Here is a 9,805-nt window from a genome sequence, read left to right as displayed (position 1 = left end):
GTGCTTCACACAGCCTTCATCTGGGCTCCATAGAAAATCTAAATCTCACCCAGTTTTTTTGCAGCTGCAAAAAGAGACCTGAATGCTGAACCGAGTGTGTAATACTTTTAAAAGTACAAGAAACTATTTCAGTGTACGTCTTGCAGATTCTGCACATTGCACTTTTAATGCCATGCATTGAGGCTATTAACTGGTTGACGCTCAGTTCCTGCTGCAACACCCTCTCACAGTGGTGTTAGACCCTTATCTGTATGAGCAGAACCGTTCCGATGATCCATTTTCCCCCACCGACTGGTAGGAACTGACTACATGATTCTAAAAGTCTAATTAGTTCTGGGGGATTTTTTTGCGGTTACCTGTGATTAAGCAGTCACATTACCAGATTCCTCCACATCAGTGCAGCGTCATCTTCAGTCAGCCGCATTATGCTCCACACGGCCTCAAAACGGAGGCGTCAGCTTGCCCTGAGAGGAACAAGAAAAGAGAGAAGTGTTCCGGTGGAGCGCTTGCAACTTCAAAGTATCCCAACGTGTCACACTCCCACAGAGGAGGACGGGGAGAAGGTGAGAATGGGGAAACTAGAGGATCTGCTGTGTATATATTTGACAGATGAATTAGAAAGGAAAGCTGTGAAGCACACTGGAGAGGGAGTGAGTAAAGGAGAGGGTGTTCAGTAAGCCTGCAGTCGAGGTAATGCAGTGAAGCATTAATAAATAAACAGGAAACATATATTAAATGTGCAAATATACAAACTCACAGATCGTCAGAAACAAATGCACAGGTGTGCTCTCAGCCAGGGAGGAGGGGCATCACAAAACTGTGCGGTTTCTTTGAACTGCACCCTGAAACTCCCCGCCAAACCAAGACCATGCAGGCATGTGCAGGCATGTGCATTTTGGGAAAACACCCCTTGTTTCCCCACAGACAAAGAGATTCACAGGAGTGCATTCACATAAAGGCACTTCGTAGCATGGCAGAAGATGAAAGCAGCTTTGGAGTGTGATTTCCTGCTTAAGACTCAATTAAATAATCCATGCAACGCCACATAATATGACCTAATGCCAGCCCCTGGGCTGCTTAGAGCAGACCATGATTTCCATAATGTGCTATGTATAGCATGAAGTACTAGTGCAAGCATGCTTGTCTGTGTGTTTTGCGCATTCCTATTTAGTTTAACTGGATAATTATTCAACTTTGCGCAAAGATTAAACCAGATGATAATCCCACTCGGTTGGTCGAATAAAAGATGCAAATATTACTGTGTGATTTTGCTTTGAGATCCACAAACCTCTAAAAAGGAGCTGTCCTTTTCTGTCAGGTAAAAAAAATAAAAAATGCAGCACATATTACAGAAGAAGCACATTCCAGTCACAGCAGGGTCTATTTGTCACTCCTGTTATTTATTGCTGCTGATTTTAGGATTGATTATAATAAGACAATGATGTCAATTTGCTAATTCCATGGGGCAGTCAGGAAAAGGGTCAACCTTACTAAAACCTTACTAAAAGATAAGATCAAGAAAGATGGAAGTAGAAGGACAAGCACAGTGAATGTCATTGCCAAGCACATGGATGCTATCAAAGGTCAACGCTGATATTCCACTGCTCCAGCTTCTGTGTTCATTTAGCCACTGAAGGTTTTATTTTTTTCCCCCCGATGGTGGGAAGCAAGTCACACAAGCTGAACTTGACCTGGGAGACTCCTCTACTGCCTCTCGCTCCACCCTCACACGTCTCCCCCGTCCCAGCAATAACACACACCATCAGAAATCAAAGGTGTGATCCAATGTCTGATTTATATGTCAATAGTAGATCCACGGTGAGTGAAGGGTACGGAATATAACCCATTACATTTCAGTGGGTATGTGTTGCTATGGCATTCGGCTCGTCTGTCTGTCTGAGGCCTGTGAAATGGACGGCGGCTAAACAAACAAAACAATCCTGTCTGACACAACACAAGGGACGCCAAACGGTTGCCTCTCCTCCGGCAGTGCTCGCTCTAAAATGGTCTGTCTCTTCGTTTTCTCCTTTCCTCGTGCCCTGCAGCAAAGCAAGGTGGGGGGGGGGGGGGGGGGGGGTCTTCACTAAATCCACGGAGTACTAGAGGTGAGGTGAGGCTGGAGGAAAAGCACATTCACGGGGAGATTTGTGCTTACACCGACGGCGAGGGAGAAAAATCTGTTTATGGAAAGAAGCTATGAATAGAAAACTGGTATGTAAAAGTGAAAATAAAACAGTGAGGGGAACGACGAGAGGAGAAAGGGAGACAGAGAGACGTTTCGGGGTCCCGTTGTTGCCGAGCTTTAAGTGGATAAGTAGACATGTGCTCTGGCTGGCTCTCTTCAGGCTTAATGGAGGGAGCCGAGACAAAAGGGGAAACATAATTATTCGCTCTCTTTCTCTCAGTCTCGCTTTCATTCTCGCAGCATATTAACACAGTGAGGGAGTGCGTTAAAACAATGCAGCAGCCAAAGCAGCGTTATGAATGCAGACTTGCCCACTCACAAACACACATGTCACAGAGACAGAGAGGGAGAGAGAGAGAGAGAGAGAGTAATGCTGAGAAAATGCTGATAATGCATATTATCTAAAAAAAAACAATTCTGAAGAAACCCCTCTCAAAGTCTGTTTGATTGATTTTACACGGCGTTTGATTTTTTAATTATTGAATTCAGCACAAATGAAACTTTGAATAGGAAACAGGTTTCCCCAACTCGTACATACGTTCTTGCTCGCGTGCAGCAATCTTTTCATCACTGCATCTGTCCCATGACTCCACCCAACATGACACACAGCTCAACTCTCCGGATTCAACTGCCGCGTGACGTAGATGTGTGTGCTGCTGTTCAGCTCCGTGCTGTAAAGCAAACACACGCAAATCAAGTCTCCTTGTTCACAGTCTAGACTCTAGAAAGTGTGCGAGACTGGATCCTGGATAAATCTGTGTTCCCAATCCACAGCCAAAGTAAACCCTTCTGCAGGCTGAGGAAGGCTCGACATGTCTGATCGCTCTGACCTTTCCTTCAACCACGACCTTTACCACCTCAAATCAGATGACGTGGCCGTTGGTCTCACCCTTCCCTTCCGGCTGTTTCCCGCACCTTTCACATTCCAGAGCTAAATGGGTACCAAAGCCCCATTCCTCAGGGCGGGTGATGAAATCACTAAACTGTCTGTGGGGGGTAAACAAATGACATTTTGGGTGGGGCTAACTTCTTTAAAAGCAAATTAGAACAGACTAGCACGGGAATCGGGGAGGTTTTATCATCGTGCCTCCATTCTCTCTGATTTCGCACACACGCCTGCACATTTGTACAGAAATACCTGCGAACGTGAACGTGCACTCGGGTTTCGAGTTGGCAAACCTGCCTTGAAAATAACAAACACGCTGGAAATAACAAGTGAGGAGGAGTATGGCAGCTTGATGGTCTAAATAAATAGACCTTAGTCATCTGCGTATGGACACCTAGCAGTGTTCACATTTGAGGAGGAACCGTATCTCTCCCAAGTGATGATAACAATTAGCTTTGCTCTGAAAACATTGTCTTGCTCAGTGACGGATGTTCGCTCCGCTGCACTCCTTCAGGCCCGCTGAGAGAAAACTGTCTGGAACATCACCGGCAGAAGAGAGAGATTAACGTCTTATTCATCCTTTCAGGATCTGACAAGACACGCGCCGCCGACCCCCCCCCCCCCAGCTTAAACACACACATAATTCTCTCCTTTAGTGTACTTTGATTTTGAGACTACAGAGGAGGACAGAAAAACGTCAGAACAGCATGGAGTGAGAGGAAGTTTGATAATCGGGATTCATTTACCATGATGCCTTGCTTTTATGTCACAATGTAACAGATGTGGAGAAAAAAAGAGCCTGTGTCATTATATCAAACTTAAAATGACTGCTAATTTCCTTTAGAAAGCATTACGAACTTTTATCCTTCAAGAAGATGAACGAATGAATGAACGAATGAATGAATGACAAGATAAACAGGTGCAACCTGTCATCTGCATCAGATTTTGGGTCAGCGTTGGTGTGGCATCTGAGGATTAATGAAAACGATGTAAGAGCAGTGAAATTTAGTGTCAACCAATTCACTCCACTTTACTCCTCAAGTGTCACTAACTTCATTAACTGCCCCCCCCCATTTCTCAAGGAGCTTACACAGTACACTCCTACATGCTGCAGTCAGGGATTACCATAATTTAAAGAAAATCCTTCACGCGCAAGTCCTCCATTGAGTGAGAGACCCAAGAGAAGCCACTGAGTGTGTGTCGCTTCACACGCTGCGTTGTGTAGCCGCTGCTGCCGCTCAGCACACACACTTCTCTGAGTCCCTGTAATCATTCAATGACAGGGGAAACCTGCCCTCAATGATCTCAGAAGAGGCTGGCTATATTTTACGTGAGGTTTTCAGGCAAAATCGGAGCGCTGTCATCTCCGATTTCTGCGATCCAATTCAATCCATCTTTGATTTCTATTGTAAGTTACTAGCCCAAATGTTTATTACGCATCCTTACAATGTGGCTGTCTGTGTTGCAAATGACTAATTATCATTTCCTTTTTTCTTACACGCTAATAAATGCTGCCGACTTTTCATCCTACTTGTGATTCCTCATCAAGCACTGCTCGCTCATTCTTCCTGATAAAGAAAACAGTGATTGCATAGATAATCATGACCCAGTCATTCAAACCAATCAGATGAATATTCATTTGATGATTTGCTGCTCCAAAAGTTGGAACGCTGCTAAAGAAATATTTGATTATCCAGGAGGAGCGGGACGGGATGCTGACGCTGCACCTGGTTTAGACACAAGTATAGAAAGCCTGTGAAGCCGGGCCTATGGATCATAGAAACAGAAACCTGGAAAAGAACGAGTGCTATGTCTTGGCCTATGGTCACTGTGCAGCCACGGACATATCAATATCAAAAGAAGCTCAAGCATTGAAGTGTAAGTTTTTAAATCTGAGTCCACCATTTTTTGGTTTTGGTTTTGTCCTGTCCATGGCAATACATTCTTAATATACAAGCAACAGATTACAAACCAGGGCAATAAAACAAAAATCACAGATAATCTAATTAATTTAAAACGTATTTGACTCTATTGAGCTGTCTGTGTATTTTAGAGTCTGCTTCGTTTACATTTGCAATCCCATTTGCAGCCAGAATCGTTTGTTCTTTTACTTTTTAAATTGCTGGATTATTTTTTGAATTGCACTTTATCTGTTGTTCTAATCTGTGTTTGTCCTGCCTAATGTTATACAATTGCTTCATCTTCTTTGCAACTTTTTTTGTGTGTGTGGGGGGGGGGGGGGTGAATTGAGGTATTAAGTGTTTTTTGCTCTTCCAGATTAATAATTTAATTGTTACTCATTCGTTCCCCATGTTTAAACAATTTAAAGATCTTTGTACAAAGGTCTCAAACACACCGATCCCTACAGACAGAGAATGACTGGGAGGTAATATCTGCACCTCCCATTCTGCTCTGTGGAGAACAAAATAGCAGGGTGGAAGGGTGGAATAAGGAAGAAAGAGAAACAGAGAGCGGATAAGGGCCAACTATAGACTGATTGAGGTGGAAGCCTGAGACAGGGGGATGGGATAAGCAGGGAAGTTGGTTGTGAAAAAATATAATGGTGTTGAAAGGGGCTGTTAGAGCAGTGGGGGGGTGGAGTGTTGGGCCACAGGTAAATGACTGATGAGTGGTGAGGTGGAAGGAGACATGAGAGATAAAGGGGGTGCAGTGGTGCCGATGGGTCCTCAGGGGCTGACGGAGACAGATGTTTTGTCAGGTCAAAGCAGGGCGGATGTGGACAGGACTGATTTGTTGTCGGTAACTGTATCACGTCACTGACGAGGCTTCGGTCGTGTTGGAGGGTAGGTGTCATCAGGTGGCTTGGAAGGAGGAGGGGTTTGGGTCATAAAACTAAATACAGCATAAAAGCATTAAAACAAATACTGATTTCAAAAACAACTATTGTGATTAATATGATATGTTTGTAGAGGATCAACTGTTTGTGTGCGTATAAGGTAATCGTTTTCATCGGGCGGTTGGGGGGTGGGGGGGGGGCAGCAGGAAGGTTTAAACGGAAGTCATCGGAGTACATCCCTGCACCTGAGTCAACAGCACGGCCCACAAACAAAAAAAGCCCTCTTGAAGAAGACAATGTGCCTCAGTGAAGGAAGAGGGGAATGTGACGGACGAACAGCAGATCAGCGTCCTGCTCGTCCCAACACAGGTCAAGGAGCGGCAGGTAAGGTGGGAAACCCCCAAGCCAACGCCAAACAGGTGATGCTTCTTTTTCTTTGGCTCCCTAAGAGGGGAGGGATTGTAACTTTTGCATCATACATTTATTTTTTATCTGTAAAGATTGTAAAATGGTGTCATCATTAAACCCTCTATGCAGCTAAATAACACTGATCCAATTACAGGCCCTTTCAACCAATTGTAAAAATGTCTTCATAACTGAGGCAAAGAGTTCAACAGCTTATCAGTATGATGGCATCAGACCGGGTTGGATCTAGGTCAATAGGTCCATTCCCCGCTAGTTCAGCTCTGATGCGGACTCGTGCTGGGGGTAATTATTTGAGCTCTGAGCGGCCGCAGTGAATAGAGCCTCTGCCCTCAGTGCATTAGTGACCTGCAAAAGCTCCACATGAGTCACTGACATCTGAGTGGAGGCCTGAGGGGAGAGGACAAAGGCAACCTGACCGCATATATGAGACCCGCCATTGACATGTCTGCAAGCTAATGCACCAAAGGACTACAGCAAAAAACTAATAAAACCTTATAAAGCAATAACCACAGGGCTGTTATCCACAAAGAATCGCAATCCAAAGAGTCAAATATCCATACAGCTCAGCAGACACATTCATATGTCATGAATATGTACACGTTCATGTACATATTTTCACATGCACATATTTACTAATGTGAATAAAGGCATTTTAGACTGCCTTGCAGGATCCCAGTGCATCACGTCCAGGTCAGAGGAGAGGAGAGGAGAGGAGAGGAGAGGAGGTTAAGATTTTGAGACAGAGATTGAAGGAGGGCCGAATCTCCCAGCACAAACAAAGCATGAATATAATCTTTGAATAAATTGCTCTCCCCCAGTAGGTATCCGAAAGTCTGATTACATTGAAGTCCTTTACAAAATGTGATCCGGAAAATAAATGTCACTCAAATTCAGTTTCAGTTTCTGTGTTGGCGGCCTGCATAGTTAGCATAGCTTCCGTAGTTTCTGCCTCGCAGGTTTGATCGCTCTCGGGAGTGTGGCATTGTTTTGTCCTGAATGATGGCAGATAAACACGGTGCCAACCAGCAATACCAATGACTGATCAGGATTGGCTACACGATGTACAGATCAGGGAGTGTGTCATTGTTGGTGTGTTGTTTCAGTTTCCCTGGCCTGCCCGCAACCTCCTCAGTTAACCCGTGCAGCGCCAAAGGCCTGCAGCACCTCCTCATAGTCTGAGTGGAAATTAAATAATGCTTGTATTGTTTTCAACGGACAGCAAATATATATTATATTTTTGCCAAATTGCTTTAAAATATCAGAATCAAACACTACAATATATTATTTCGTAGACGAATGACTGCAGATTGCTAAGCCAGCGGCAGTGATAAGAATATATGATCGAGTCATTCATAACCAGTTATCCGTTCTTAATACAGAATGGCGGGTGTTTAAAAATAAAAAAAACAATTCTGAGAACAGAAGCATGTGGCCTTCATTGACCTGCTTTTCAAGGAACCAGAATGGCTGGAACTGGAGTCGTTAAAATCTGATCCAATTCGACAGTAATTCCTCTTTAAAATCGAATATGCTCTGTCTTATATGGCACTGTTGTTTGCTTCTCTTTTTCTGATTTGAGGGCAAGCTACAAAAACATGAAGACTGATCAGCGCTCATGAGCAGACGTGATGGGAATAATTTGTTTTCACACCGTCAGCGGTGGGAGGGATGACGGTGCAAGAGACAGAGAGAGACCAAAAAAAAAAAGAAAGAATGGGGAGGCAGGAAGGAAGGAAGGATGGAAGGAACTCCCAGGTCATCAACTGAAAAAAGACATCGAGACCCCTGAACAAATTAGAATCATCCCCCGCCGGTGCTCCGGTTCCCTTTGTTGCTTTCCCATCATGGGTTGATGTTGAGGCGCAAATGTTCTCCACATGATAACGCACACCTTCCCACAGCTATTAACGGCTGTCGTCCTGCTCAACCGGACCAGTGGCTTTCCCAACAGACACACATGAGCGGAGACGTCAGCGTGACACACAATCAACCGCTCTGCTCTTGCACAATTTCTCATATTTTCTAAAGCTCACAAAGACCAGGGAACAACCGCACGCACAAACAAGTGGTTCCAACCTGACTTCATAAAATGACTTAAGTCACCACAACAGGGAACCCAAAGAGACACAGTCAGCCACAAACATTTAAACTGCTTGATTGCCTGTGCGCACCGGGGGGGCTGCATAAGCCCTCTATTTGCCCGTATCTAAACCCCGTCTTCCAGCTGCCGCTTCAACACGAGAGGAGAGCAAAGAGGCTAGCATCCCCTTTTATCCTTGTCAAGCTGCGTCTTATTTTGCGCGCAGTATCTGTAATCATAAAGAGGAAGCCTTCAGTCAGAGGCGCGAGATGTGAATCAAACTTGAACTTCCTGTCGTTTAAGGATGATGACGGTGAAGCATGAAGTGCTTTATGGGCCTTGCATGTGATGATCAGAAGATAACTATGTCTTAAATATTTGCATGAGGCTGCAGAATACCTGTTTGATAGGTGAGGTGGCTGCTTACAGCACTGAGGTAGCGGTTAGGATCCCAGGTAGGAGTTAGTGTTTGTCTTTTAGGGGCAGCTGGATGTCTGTGAAAGCATTATATTCTATACATGTATATGTATATGTATATGTATATGTATATGTATATGTATATGCCGTGTACTGCTCTGGTGAGCAGGCTTCACGTGAGAGAAGTGTATCAATCTGGGTCTGTGTGTACGCACTCACTCACACACGCAACACAAACACACCCACCCACAGGGGCTCACCTAACGTCGGCTCACCACAACCACCAAGCCCCCCCCCCCCCCCCCCATCCCCCCAATCCCACCACTCCTTCCAGCTCACATACTATACTATATACAAATATTTGCCCTGAACCCACACACACACACACACATTGTAAATAGATACACGTAAACCCTGAACAAGCAGTGTGTGACTGTGTGTTTGAGATAACGGCTTGCCCCCCCCCCCCCCCCCCCGTCTTTCATTGGCTTCTCCAGAAGTCTTTGTGAATTGTGGGGAGAAAAATAAAAACAAATAGTGCGTACATGTACTCACACTGCTTTTATCTACGTCTATAAATCCTTTCCTGTATCACTACCTCAAAATACACTGACAATATTCAACTTCTTCCTCACTGCAGTGTGTGAGCAGTGAATTACAGAGAGAAAGAGAAACATGATGTGAATAAGAGGGAGAGAGACAGAGACCAAACAAACAGTCATTTAATAGCATTTTGCATATTGATGAGGCTGCGGCTGCAAACAGTCTGGAGGATTTAGCATATTTTTCACAGTTGTATTCAATCAAAGTTGGAATGAGATGCTAAATTACTGTGTAATTAATCAAGATTCGATGTGCACCTCTTATCCGTGTGCTGAAGTGTCCTTGGGCAAGACAATGAATGCTAACATGCTCCTAAGGTTTAAGGCCAAGTCCATGAAGCTCTTTCTTAGTGAATGGGAACAGAAAATTGTCTCAAAGCAACATTTTGCTCGCAGGTTTGCTCGTGTCTCG

Source organism: Brachionichthys hirsutus, chromosome 10 (genome assembly GCF_040956055.1).
Source record: "Brachionichthys hirsutus isolate HB-005 chromosome 10, CSIRO-AGI_Bhir_v1, whole genome shotgun sequence".
NCBI classification, from domain to species: Eukaryota; Metazoa; Chordata; class Actinopteri; order Lophiiformes; family Brachionichthyidae; genus Brachionichthys; species Brachionichthys hirsutus.
Note: the sequence above shows the minus strand (reverse complement) of the source record.